The sequence below is a fragment of the Medicago sativa genome, chromosome 1, assembly GCF_051527215.1.
Source record: "Medicago sativa cultivar Bolivia chromosome 1, Bolivia_mono, whole genome shotgun sequence".
Classification (NCBI taxonomy): domain Eukaryota; kingdom Viridiplantae; phylum Streptophyta; class Magnoliopsida; order Fabales; family Fabaceae; genus Medicago; species Medicago sativa.
The window spans coordinates 50494228-50508050 of NC_140749.1; the positions used below are offsets into that span (position 1 = coordinate 50494228).

Genomic DNA, 13823 nt, shown 5'->3' on the forward strand with positions numbered 1-13823 from the left:
CCGTTTTAACATGAATTAACCATTATCAAACTGTGGAAACGAAAGTGGAGGGTTTGATAATTGTTAGTCCATTATTCCAAATATCAATTCATAAAACAAAAGTGGAGTTTTGATATTCGAACAAGTGCATCTAGACAAGGATTGCGAAACATGAAAATAGTCTAGCAAACCTTGAGACATATAAAGTTTCGAGCTTCAAGGATTCCAAAGGCAATCACCCATGAAAATAGGTGTGGTTGTTGGAGGAACACACTCACTGAGACCGAAAGGAGATGTGATAGGCTAAAGAGAAACTTGTCTTTAGAAATTAGGACCAACGTAAAGTTATAAGTTTAAGGGTTTGCTTGCGAAGGACTTATCATTAGGATGAACCAATAATCCCAAGGCTCCTTTTATTTTATTATTATTATTATTATTATTATTATTATTATTTTCTCTTATTTAAAACCCCCTATTTTATAATCTTTCTTCTCTTCTAATCATTCTCTAAAAGTTAATCGAATTCATAACTCCCTAGCGGAACGATACTCTTTTTACTACTACTTCGATAGACCGTGCACTTGCAGTTTGGCCTATCAAGTTTTTGGCGCCGTTGCCGGGGAGTTATTGCAATTTGATAATTTTTTTTTTAAGGATTAGACTGGAAAAAAAAAATCTTTTCTCTTTATTTTATTTTATTTTATTCTTTTCTTTTTATATTTTATTGAAAAAAAAAATCTCTTTCTTTATTTTATTTTATTTTATTTTCTTTTTTTATTTCTTTCTTTTTCTATTTCTTCTTTTGCCTTTAACTTCTTGGGAAGATAATAACGATATGGCTAAGGAACGCTCTCTCAAAGAGTATGCAATCCCATCTTCAAATGAGTCATACGATGCTATTGTGTACCCAACGGTTGAGGACAATTTTGAAATAGAACCTGCACTTGTTTACTTAGTGCCGCCAAATCAATTTTTCGGATCACCCATTGAGGATCCGAATTTTCATATTTCAACCTTTTTAAGACTCAGTGGAACCGTGAATGCAAACCAAGAGGTCGTAAGGCAGCACTACTTTCCTTTTTCCTTAGGGGGAAGAGCTAGTGCTTGGTTTCATTCATTGGAACTTGGTTCTATCACTTCATGGCATCAAATGAGACAAACTTTTCTTTCCCGATTCTTTCCTCATTCTAAAACTGTTAAATTAAGGAATCGAATCACACAATTCACTCAAAAAGATGGAGAATCTCTTTACGATGCGTGGGAGCGTTTCAAGGAAATGCTTAGACTTTGTCCCCATCATGGTTTAGAGAAGTGGCTTATTATTCACACTTTTTATAATGGTCTTTTGTATCCCACAAAAATTTATGTTGATGCAGCTGCAGGTGGAGCTTTGATGAATAAAACATACACAGGAGCATATGCTTTGATCGAGGACATGGCACAAAACCAATATCAGTGGACAAGCGAGAGAGTCATTACTGCTTCTTCACCCTTTAAAAAAGAGGCAGGTATGTATGAAATTTCTCCCCTTGATCATCTATCTGCTAAGGTGGACATACTTTTTCAAAAATTTGATAAATTAAGTGTAAGTGTTGTCGCACCTACTCCTGTTTCACCACCTTGTGAATTTGTGGAATATTTCGCCATATTGGCATTGATTGTGAACTAGGTAGTGTTGTTAGAGGTCATGAGCAAGTAAACTATGCTCAATGTAATCAAGGGTTTAGAAACAACCAAATTTTTTTTCAAACCCGTCAAAATCTTTTTGGACAACAAACAACACCACCCAATTATGCAAACAACCAAAAGTCCCTCAAAAATCCAGCTTGGAACTTTTTTTAGAAAATTATTGTATAAATCAATCCGAGCAGCTCCAAGAGCTTAAAAATCAAACTGAATTTTTGAAGGACTCTCTTGCCAAACTTACATCGAAAGAAAACTCCATAGTTACTCACGATAAGATGCTTGAGACTCAGACTTCTCAAGTGCAACAACAGGTGGCTACTTCCTCTCAATCCTCCGAAGTCCTTCTAGGCAAAACTGAAACCAACCCCAAAGACCAAATAAGTGCTATTACTCTTAGGGATGGTAAACAATTAGAAGACTCCATTGAGAAAGCTAAGAACAATGAAGGAGAGATAGGGAGTAATGAGCCTTAAAGTGAGAAAACCATAGGAGAGAATTAAAAGTCATTCGTTTCACCATCTCATGAGCCTAAAATTCCTTTAACACAAGTGTTTGCTAAATCCAAGTTAGATGAGCAGTTTAGAAATTTTATTGAAATACTTCCAAACAAATTGCCACCTAAACTTAAGAAACTAGGAAGCTTTTCCCTACCTTGTGTCATAGGATCTGAAACTATAGCAAAAGCCATGTGTGATTTGGGAGAGAATGTAAGTTTGATGTCATTGTCCCTTTCTGAAAGATTGGGTATAGCTTAGACAAACCACTTTCTTACCGTCAAGCTAATGACTCTAAACAAGCGCTTCGTGGGAGGCAACCCACACATTTAACTGCTTTTATTTTGTTTGTTTTTTGTTGTTTTAAGTTGTTTTGTAGGTAATTGTCCGAGCATGATTCAAGAAAATGAAAAAAATTTGAGCCTAGGATGCCAGAATGTTGGCACGACCCGTGCTAAGGTTGGCACGGCCGTGCCAACCCAAAACCAAAAAAATGGCAGAATGTTGGCACTGCCCGTGCCAAGCTCCTGCACCATATACCCTCCAAAAAAAATTTCTCCTTCCCCATTCACTCACTTCTCTCTAAAAACTCCATTAACCCCCAACCTTCAAACCTCTATAACTCCACCAAATCTAACAAATTCTTAACCAAATCATCCTCATTCATCATTCCAAACATAAGCCACCAATCAAAACCAACCTTTCCCACACAAAACCTAACCTTAACCCAAACCAAAACAAAATCAACAAGGTCAATGGCATCCAAGAGGAAAGGAAATTGAAGTGGTGCAAGCAGCAAACAACAGTCCGCAATCATGGGATCCAATTCAAGGATTCTGAGCAAATGAATAGGTATAAATCTCTAATCTCTAGAACTATCTCTCCTTGCAGGTACCTTGATGTTAATGGATAGACTAGAAATAGAGGAACATGTGATTAAGCTGTTGAATAACATAACCTGTGATTAGGTACCTTCAGAGGGTTATGGCTTGTACCATTTGGGGGTAGAACCGAGTTAGGGAACTCTAGGACATATGAGCTCTTCATGATATGGGCTATGCCATATAACCACCATGTGAATATTTGTTTCTACTTGCTTGATTATTTTTCCTATGTAGGTAATAGGTCTGACGGTAAGGTAGAGATAGTGGTGGGTGGAATCATAACATACATAGCTAGGCAATTTGAAGTGGGTGAAGATGAGGGGATAAAAACAATTGAGGGAAACAATAGGCTGAATATAGACACCCTCATAGCTATGAATTTCATAAAACATCATCCACCCATATAATACCAACTTAAGCTCAATGTGCCTATTTTGTTACTACTTCCTAACCCATCTCGAACTAGTATCGAGGTGGAAGCAAATTTGTTGTATGTTGATGATGACCAGGTACATGAAGAGCAAAATCTTGATGAAGAAGAAGGTGCTAACTTGCACCATGAGGGAGAGCACCATGACCAAGAAACCAGTGAGCTAAATGACAAAGAAAGATGGGCATGAATGCAAACTGAATTTGAGAGGATAAGCACCGAGCAACAAAGGAAAGGTGTTGAATTATCGGGACTAAGAAATGATGTCCAAAGGGGCAACCGCATAATGGAAGATCACAATGAAATGCTCTGAAGGATGATGCAACACTTTCATCTCCAAGGTCCTTCTTTTGGACCTCAATGAACAATTGTGAGCTTTCCTCTTCCTCTCTTCCCTTATCTCTTCTCTCTTCTCTCCTTCTCCAACTCTTCTTCAACTACTCATTCTTCCTCATTCTTCTTCTACTCCTTCTTCTTCTTTTAATTTTCTTTTCTTTTGAATCATTGAGGACAATGCTCCCCCTAAGTGTTGGGGGGGGGGGGGGGGGCTAATAAAGTGTCTAGAGTCGTAGTGTTTCAAACTCCCTTGAACTTTATTCTTTTGTTTTGTTTTTATAGCGAAAGGCATGATTAAGTAGCTTGTTTTTAATGTAAAATCATGGCATAAATTTTTTTTTGTTGTCTTCTCTTTAAAAAGGTTGTTTCTTGTACATGAAAGTAATTTCTTGTGTTTCTAGTGTTCTTGCTATACCCACATCATGTTTTATTGTGAAAAATTCTCCAATGAGAAAAGCACCCAGTTGCAATCTTTGAGCAAGTGTATGAGTAGGTATTTTAAGGAACTCGTTCTATCTTTAGTGGTAACTTAGACCCTTAAAAGTCTTTAGAGTAAAAGTAATATAAGATTGTGTGGGAAATAATAAATGTGCTTTATTGTTTTATTCTTTATAAATTGTTGAATTAAAATGGGGCGGGAGAATGGCACCAACATGTGGAGGAAAGGACACTCCCTCTCTAACTTCCTAATTGTGGTGGTGACTCCCTAATTGAACTTAAATTCCAAATCCCTCAAATGAGGAAAATAAATTCATCAAAGCTAGGGGGAAAGGACAACACATCCAAAAAGACTTCGTACGCGGAGATGAATAAAAATTTTGCAGCACTACTTAGTGTGATTTTGAATCTAGGGGGAAAGGACAACTCATCCATAAAGACTTCCTACGAGGATAGATAGCCCCTAAGCACCTGCAGCCCCTTTGTGCTTAAACTGTTAATCTAATTTAATTTTAACTAAATTCCCATCACTCTTATATGAAATGAAGAAATGACTTTTCTCGGTTGCTTTAGCATTAGAGATAGAACATGTTCCTCATAATATATGTCTTATACAGGAGCAAGAAAAGGGTTGGACTGCACACACACTCTCACTTAAGACTTGTTGTTAGGTTGAATAGGTTCACAAGGGATGATTGAGGTCGTGATTAGTGTACTTGAAACAAAACCTTAGGAGAGGCATGAGTATTTCAACTGTGTTGCCATGTTTAATCTTTCTTGTTGCTACTATGTCTATTGCCTTTTGCTTAAGGACAAGCAAAGATTCAAGTGTGGGGGAGTTTGATGAGTCTATATTTAGTCTATTTTTATGCATTATTTAGTTTCGCTTTAATTAGATTAAGTTTTATTTTATTTAAATATTGTTTCCTTTTTGAGCTTGTTTACTACAATTGCATATTTTATATTTCAGGAAGGAATATATGATGGAAGGTGTCTTGGAGCAAAAGAAAGGAGTCTGGAGCTGATTTGGAGTAAAAATACGAAAGATTCGGAGACTAAAATACTCTCCCCCAAGTCAAAAGCTTGGCACGGCCCGTACCAACATGTGGCACGGCCGTGCCACCTCCCAGAACTACTTTTGCTTGAAGGCCAAGTTACCCTGTTTTAGTTTTACCGGGATACCTGTAATATCCCGTCTGACAATATCGGTATATTACCCGTTGACCGTGTCAGATGAATTTAATTCATGGAAAGTAAGTTAATGGTTAATATTTTATGACAAGTCAGTATAATACGGATAAAGTATCAGTGTTGTATTAAACACGCTTAAGGCAAGGGCAATATGGTAATTTCACGTGGAGAAGGATATTTAATTGGTTTTATCCCAAAATATCTCATTCTCTTCTCATCTTTCCTCTCTCTAGGTTGGGGAAAAAGAAGTGCTCTTCCTTCTCTCTACTCTTCTCCATCGCCCTCTTCTCTCACTCACTCCATCAATCTTTCTCAAGTTTTTCTCTATCAAGAATCATGTCTTAGGAGGTTCCTTCAAGATCTTTTGTTCTTAGAAGCTTGAGATTTGTTTGTTCTCTCTCTAATGGATTTAATCTAGGGTTTGGTTTTGATTTAGAAGTTAGGGCTTTGGGCTTTGTTTTGGGAGCTCTTGATGAGTATGTTGCAAGGGATTGATGAAGCAAGCAAGAGTCAACTATGAGTTTGCTTTGAAAGCAAAAGTTAGGGTTTGTTTGTGGTAAGTTCAAACATGGTTCAGGAGGTGATTTTTCATGGATGTGGAACAAGGTGTCTTAGTTTGCAAGAAAGGAGAACAAGATGGTATGTTTTGATCAAAGGATTGCAAGTGGGACAAAAGCTAGAGTTTTGGCTTGTTGAGCTTGGAACTTGGAGATGTTGCAAGAACCTTTCTAGGTGAGTTCCATAGATAGCTATCCTACCCTTTGGGATTATGTTTATGTCATGCTAGAATGTTATAAAAACTATGAAACTCTAGGGTTTTTATCTAGTGTTATGTTGCCCTTTTCTTTGTTATGCTTGCTATGCTTGTGAATGCTTGCTCCCAGACTGTTTTTCAGGTTTCCTATGACCACTAGAGATGTCATATGCCTTGGGACACTTAGTGATGATGATTTATGGCTTAAAACTACATTTGTGCAGGTTCTGAACTGCACTAACTCGCCACTACGAGTACAGGGCTCGCGAGGCGAGCAGGAAAAGTCGAATGGGGGTGGTTGTTCGCCCCAAGCTCGCCACTGCGAGTAGCAACTCGCCACTGCGAGTAAGCTTGCTCGCGAGGCGAGTGAATGGTGGCTACTGCCCTGTTCGCTCATCTTGCCTGATTATCATGTTTCGGTTTGACTTTCTCTCACATAAACTTTTATAAATGTAAAACCTTCATAACTAAACCCCAAGGCATAGGTTTTTCAAGTAAATCTCTTGTAAGGGGCAATTATTTAACAAGGTAATAAGACATAACATATGAGAGAAATATGTCATGAATGGGGTAGCAAGATATACTTTAAGCAAGGGAAAACTAGAGCCTCGACATAGTCGTCGAGAACTAGATAGTTAGCAAGAATTCTTAGAATGACAAGACACGAAGTACAAGATCTTCGCATATGTTTAAGAATGTTTAGCAAGTATGTTAAGTCATGGATTGATTAGTTAATCTCTCCACTATGAATAAGTATGTACAAGCATGAACAAGTATGTTTTACCGCTAATCGGATCGATCAAGATTTCGAGGTAAACAAGTATGCATGATTAGGTTTAACCTATACGAACGACAAGACTATGACTTAATAAGTGTAGGTGGCATGTCTCTTGCTATCCACATCAGGGGGATACAAGGGGTTCTCATGATGAGAACGATTTAAGTCGTAAGGGACCCGCATGTCACCGAGTAAACAAGATGTAGGTGCTCGTGTCTCTTGATATCCACGTCAGGGGGATACAAGAGGTTCTCGACCTAAGGGGAACGATTTAAGCCACAAGGGACCCGCACGACACCGAGGGAGTCCGATGTACGTACATCGGTCATGTATGGGATTGATCTCGGGGGTTACTCCACCCGGGATTATCCGTAAAATGAATCAAGATAATAACTGTTTGTTCAACGCTAACCCATGAAAGAACTTAGATACGTTATGCACGATATGACTATGATTATGTTTCATGATTATGCAAGAATGAATCTATGCACATTTATGTTTAAGAACAAGAGCACTAGGTGCTACATGATAAGTATAAGGCATGGATTAGAGCAAGTAAAGAATATGATACCGGTGACGATCTTAGGTTCCCCTAATCGTCCGGTTTAGAATCACGTCATGATATGCTATGTTATTGTATGTTTAGGCCTTGTTACGTAAAGTGTACACTTGGCAATGCGGTTTAGGTTCCCTTCGACCGCCATGACATGTATAGATGAGAAACCTATAACAAGTAAGATGTGATTATGACGGCTCTAGTATGCACTACCGTCTAAGAATTCAAGTCCCCACACACGTATAATCAACCGTCAGGTTGTAATGTAGACACGTGGTGACCGTAGGTTTCCCCTTGAGGTTGCCTATAGCCTAGGATTTAGGGGAACTCACTGAGACATTATGTCTCATCCCAATCCTTATTTGTTTCAGATAAACAGGTAGGTTTTGCAAGCTTGAAGTCGGATGGATATTTCAACAAGTGTGCGTTCGTGTCGCTGCAGGATGCTTTGGATTTTAAGGATGAATTATATATGTATGGTTGAGATGTATATGTTATTTATGTTCGAACGCAATTTGTTGTATAAATATTCACTCGTATGTAGTTTATGTTGTAAATTTTAATGTATCCAATACTAATATTAACGCACGTGCTAGACTTTCTAGATACGTCTGGTATGGGTGTTACATTTGGTATCAGAGCTGGTCGATTCAGATCGTGTCTTGGGTCATTAAATTACAACTAAGGTAGTGGGACCATTGGGTTCCGGGTAGATGTTCTATTTGTTGTTGTTAGTTGAGCCTGATCAACTCAATTTAACATTCGACGATTAGAACGGATGCCTGAGAGCTGAATAGGACCCAGGAGGAACGAAGTATGTGAAGAAGTAGTTTGATCGTGGCAAAAGGTGGCCGGTGAACTAATCAAGTAGAAGTGTGAATCCTCTGGGAATGTAAGACAAGTTAGGAAGGAACGTTCCAACAATATTGGGTAAGATGTTATTGATACTTCGGGTACCCATAAGTGAAGAAGTTGGATATATATATCTAATCATGACCGAAAGATTCGGTAAGAGTTGTTGTTGGAACGGGTTATGATATTCTGGAATGTCAGAGCAAGGCCACAAGATAGTGAGAAGTCGGCATATGATGACAGAGTCAGCAGGTTCTCAGGAATAGCAATATGGGAATGAAGTTAAGAACATGAATGCTCAGAAAGTTGCATAAGAGGCAATGTAACGAGGTAAGTTATTCGTAGTAGAGGAAGTTAAGGACTCAAGTGAAAGTTTTATGTTATCAGGAGTGAGGCATTGATTTCCGACGTGCCAAGAATTGTATCGAAAAAGGTTGATGTTGCCATGCATATGTTATAGAATATTTCATGATAATAGGAATGAATGATGTGCATTGTATACTTGAGAAAAAGAACTTTATGCAATAAATGTTTTCTGAAAAATAGAGTTGGGGAAGCTCACCAATAGCAAGCCTGGGACGAAACTTTCCGTTTTTATAAAATTTACTAGTTTGTTCCTATGGTTTGCAATGGCTATTGGGGAGATATCTTCACAATAAACTTTGATGTGGAGAAAATCTTTTATGACATCAAGTAACGAATGCATATCACATCCTATGATTTCTAAGGAAAAAGGCGTGGGCAACCATCAACGAAAACGATACGGTTTAAGGTAACTTGGAAAGTTAATGTGTCAAGAGTCAAGATCAAGAGTATAGAAGTTCCGGTATTTAGAAGGAAAGTCGCTGATGTTTATGCATGAGGAATGGAGTAAGAAGTTAAAACAGAGCAAGGTTAAAAGAAATCACAGGGTTCTCGGATTATGTGGAATTATGGCGTATCTCTCGAACCTATGTTTTGCTTAACGGATATGCTAGGGCTCGATATGATGTTGGATCATATAGTCTAAATAATTTTAGAAAAATTTACGCGTATGGGTGATTGAAGTTGACTTTTGAAAATCCACGAGATTTTCTAGGAACCGGGGTGCTACTACATTCGTAGGGCGGGCTAGACTTATTAGAGTCTAGATTTGGCAACACGTATGTGTTATCAACTCGTTCTATGATTTTAGAGCAACGGTCGAGGCCTAAACTCAATATATTTATAAAGTAGAAAATCACCAATGTCAATAACCCATGCGTTAGTTTACGAAGTTTTCTTTAAAAGAAAAGTTAACGAGCAAGCATTGGTAAGATTAAGCAAAATGTAGTATGCAAAGATACGAAGGTACCACGCTATAGGTTTAAGAAAGATATGTTCAAGTGCTAGATAAGTTGTTAAAGGAATTCAAGTTTGATCAGAACCAAGTTCAAGTATGTTATGTACACCTCAGTAGGTAAATCCAACAAACAAGAATGTAAGGTTTACCCCAAGTTAAGTATTATGAGCATACGATAAGTTATCACAAATTTTGTTTTACAAGACAAGTGTAGGTTGTGATGTGGTTGCAACATGGAAGATCTCAAGAAGTAAGTATTCAAGTGATAAGCATGAATTGAAGTCTTAATTGCTCGAACGGGTTAGAGTATTAGTTTAAGCCAACCGGTGGGAATCAGAGTAGCGCCATGGAACACATGGGAGTTCTAGTATGTATGAAGCTTCTTGAAGAATGTTCGGTTGGTAAGGCAAGTTTAGCAGAAGCATCATAAGACAAGTTAATGTCAAGAGGTTCAAGGATTTCCTACGAATATGTAAGCGGTATTGTGAGTATGTATATCAGTTAAGCATGTAAGAATCTACCTTCGGAGTTAAGTATGTTATTATGAAAGGAGATGCAACTCTCGAGTTGTGCAATGAGAATCATACTTTCGTATGCGATACTTGTTGAAATATGTTAAGTCATGATTTTAAAGCTTTTAAAAGTTAAGATTGGTATTATGGAACGTGGGAACGATGCTTATTTTAAACTCATGGAATTATACATTTTTGAAACTGATGAGATACGTCATAAGTAAACTCTCTTAAGACGTACCAGCTTCAGGACCAACTTGTCGTGGACAAGTTTGGGGCGAGTTGCTAAATCTTTTTCAAAATATAGAAACTCGTCCGGTGGTTCTGTGGTACCATTATACAATCAGTTTTGGAAATGATAAAATCTTTTAGTCATGTATATATTCGTTCCAAGAACCCGAATACCAAAGTTTGAGAAAAATTTCTTCAAGAAGGATTTTAGAACACGTATCGCTATCATTTAACAAGAGGTGGCACTTGAAAGTATGCACATGTTGTGGAAACGACAATGTTCATATGAAGCCAATATCCTACGGGATACACGGAAATGTGTTAAGACTGTATGATGTATGTGCAAGTATATTTGTTAGAAAGTTTCAAGAACACGTTAACCATGACGTTGGTTATTAAATTGTCAGATGAAGTAACAATTTGATTGTACTCCTTTATATCGAGCTATGTGAGATACCCATTAGTTCAGATGCGATAAGATGCAACGAGATTGCAATGAGAACGGAAGATTTCTTAAGATTCGTTAAGAGATTCGTGGAATTGTCTAGATGAGTAATGCAAATAAGAGATATATGTCTTCATGTACATTAAATAAACTGATTTATGAATGATATGGTTACCCGATGAGCTTATGTATGCATGAAAAAGATGTCTCAATGATATAAGTAAGCACTGCAGGGCAAACCTGGTTTCCGATAGGATTCCAGTTAAAAGGCAAATCCTGAGTGTTCATGTTTATGACAAGGTAATTTTATGAACGGTTTATGTTAAGCGGGTAAAGTACGAGTCCGAGACGACAAGTCTTTGTGTAGTAAGGGATATTATAAATTATGATGTAACAAGTTAACTCTAAATTTTGAGTGATATTAAGATCAAGAAGGCTATGTTCAGTTGCATGTGGGTTAAGGAACAAGATGGGGACATGATACGACAAACCCTATGAATATGTATGAATAGAAGATGTATGGATCAGACCATAGATGGTAAGTCTTTGTCATGATGATCGGTAGGTGATCTCTAAATTTCGAGGACGAAATTTTTTTAAGGGGGGTAGAATGTAATATCCCGTCTGACAATATCGGTATATTACCCGTTGACCGTGTCAGATGAATTTAATTCATGGAAAGTAAGTTAATGCTTAATATTTTATGACAAGTCAGTATAATACGGATAAAGTATCAGTGTTGTATTAAACACGCTTAAGGCAAGGGCAATATGGTAATTTCACGTGGAGAAGGATATTTAATTGGTTTTATCCCAAAATATCTCATTCTCTTCTCATCTTTCCTCTCTCTAGGTTGGGGAAAAAGAAGTGCTCTTCCTTCTCTCTACTCTTCTCCATCGCCCTCTTCTCTCACTCACTCCATCAATCTTTCTCAAGTTTTTCTCTATCAAGAATCATGTCTTAGGAGGTTCCTTCAAGATCTTTTGTTCTTAGAAGCTTGAGATTTGTTTGTTCTCTCTCTAATGGATTTAATCTAGGGTTTGGTTTTGATTTAGAAGTTAGGGCTTTGGGCTTTGTTTTGGGAGCTCTTGATGAGTATGTTGCAAGGGATTGATGAAGCAAGCAAGAGTCAACTATGAGTTTGCTTTGAAAGCAAAAGTTAGGGTTTGTTTGTTGTAAGTTCAAACATGGTTCAGGAGGTGATTTTTCATGGATGTGAAACAAGGTGTCTTAGTTTGCAAGAAAGGAGAACAAGATGGTATGTTTTGATCAAAGGATTGCAAGTGGGACAAAAGCTAGAGTTTTGGCTTGTTGAGCTTGGAACTTGGAGATGTTGCAAGAACCTTTCTAGGTGAGTTCCATAGATAGCTATCCTACCCTTTGGGATTATGTTTATGTCATGCTAGAATGTTATAAAAACTATGAAACTCTAGGGTTTTTATCTAGTGTTATGTTGCCCTTTTCTTTGTTATGCTTGCTATGCTTGTGAATGCTTGCTCCCAGACTGTTTTTCAGGTTTCCTATGACCACTAGAGATGTCATATGCCTTGGGACACTTAGTGATGATGATTTATGGCTTAAAACTACATTTGTGCAGGTTCTGAACTGCACTAACTCGCCACTGCGAGTACAGGGCTCGCGATGCGAGCAGGAAAAGTCGAATGGGGGTGGTTGTTCGCCCCAAGCTCGCCACTGCGAGTAGCAACTCGCCACTGCGAGTAAGCTTGCTCGCGAGGCGAGTGAATGGTGGCTGCTGCCCTGTTCGCTCATCTTGCCTGATTATCATGTTTCGGTTCGACTTTCTCTCACATAAACTTTTATAAATGTAAAACCTTCATAACTAAACCCCAAGGCATAGGTTTTTCAAGTAAATCTCTTGTAAGGGGCAATTATTTAACAAGGTAATAAGACATAACATATGAGAGAAATATGTCATGAATGGGGTAGCAAGATATACTTTAAGCAAGGGAAAACTAGAGCCTCGACATAGTCGTCGAGAACTAGATAGTTAGCAAGAATTCTTAGAATGACAAGATGCGAAGTACAAGCTCTTCGCATATGTTTAAGAATGTTTAGCAAGTATGTTAAGTCATGGATTGATTAGTTAATCTCTCCACTATGAATAAGTATGTACAAGCATGAACAAGTATGTTTTACCGCTAATCGGATCGATCAAGATTTCGAGGTAAACAAGTATGCATGATTAGGTTTAACCTATACGAACGACAAGACTATGACTTAATAAGTGTAGCTGGCATGTCTCTTGCTATCCACATCAGGGGGATACAAGGGGTTCTCATGATGAGAACGATTTAAGCCGTAAGGGACCCGTATGTCACCGAGTAAACAAGATGTAGGTGCTCGTGTCTCTTGATATCCACGTCAGGGGGATACAAGAGGTTCTCGACCTAAGGGGAAAGATTTAAGCCGCAAGGGACCCGCACGACACCGAGGGAGTCTGATGTACGTACATCGGTCATGTATGGGATTGATCTCGGGGTTACTCCACCCGGGACTATCCGTAAAATGAATCAAGATAATAACTGTTTGTTCAACGCTAACCCATGAAAGAACTTAGATACGTTATGCACGATATGACTATGATTATGTTTCATGATTATGCAAGAATGAATCTATGCACATTTATGTTTAAGAACAAGAGCACTAGATGCTACATGATAAGTATAAGGCATGGATTAGAGCAAGTAAAGAATATGATACCGGTGACGATCTTAGGTTCCCCTAATCGTCCGGTTTAGAATCACGTCATGATATGCTATGTTCTTGTATGTTTAGGCCTTGTTATGTAAAGTGTACACTTGGCAATGCGGTTTAGGTTCCCTTCGACCGCCATGACATGTATAGATGAGAAACCTATAACAAGTAAGATGTGATTATGACGGCTCTAGTATGCACTACCGTCTAAGAATGCAAGT

The 13823-nt window shown here is 38.1% G+C and overlaps 1 non-coding gene across 1 annotated transcript; it reads right to left on the reverse strand.

Annotated features, from left to right (window-relative positions):
* Positions 1-1177: 1177 nt before the first annotated feature.
* LOC146955130 (small nucleolar RNA R71) lies at positions 1178-1284 on the reverse strand. Its single transcript, XR_015025163.1, has one exon. It is a non-coding gene; the product is annotated as a small nucleolar RNA R71 (small nucleolar RNA).
* Positions 1285-13823: the final 12539 nt, after the last annotated feature.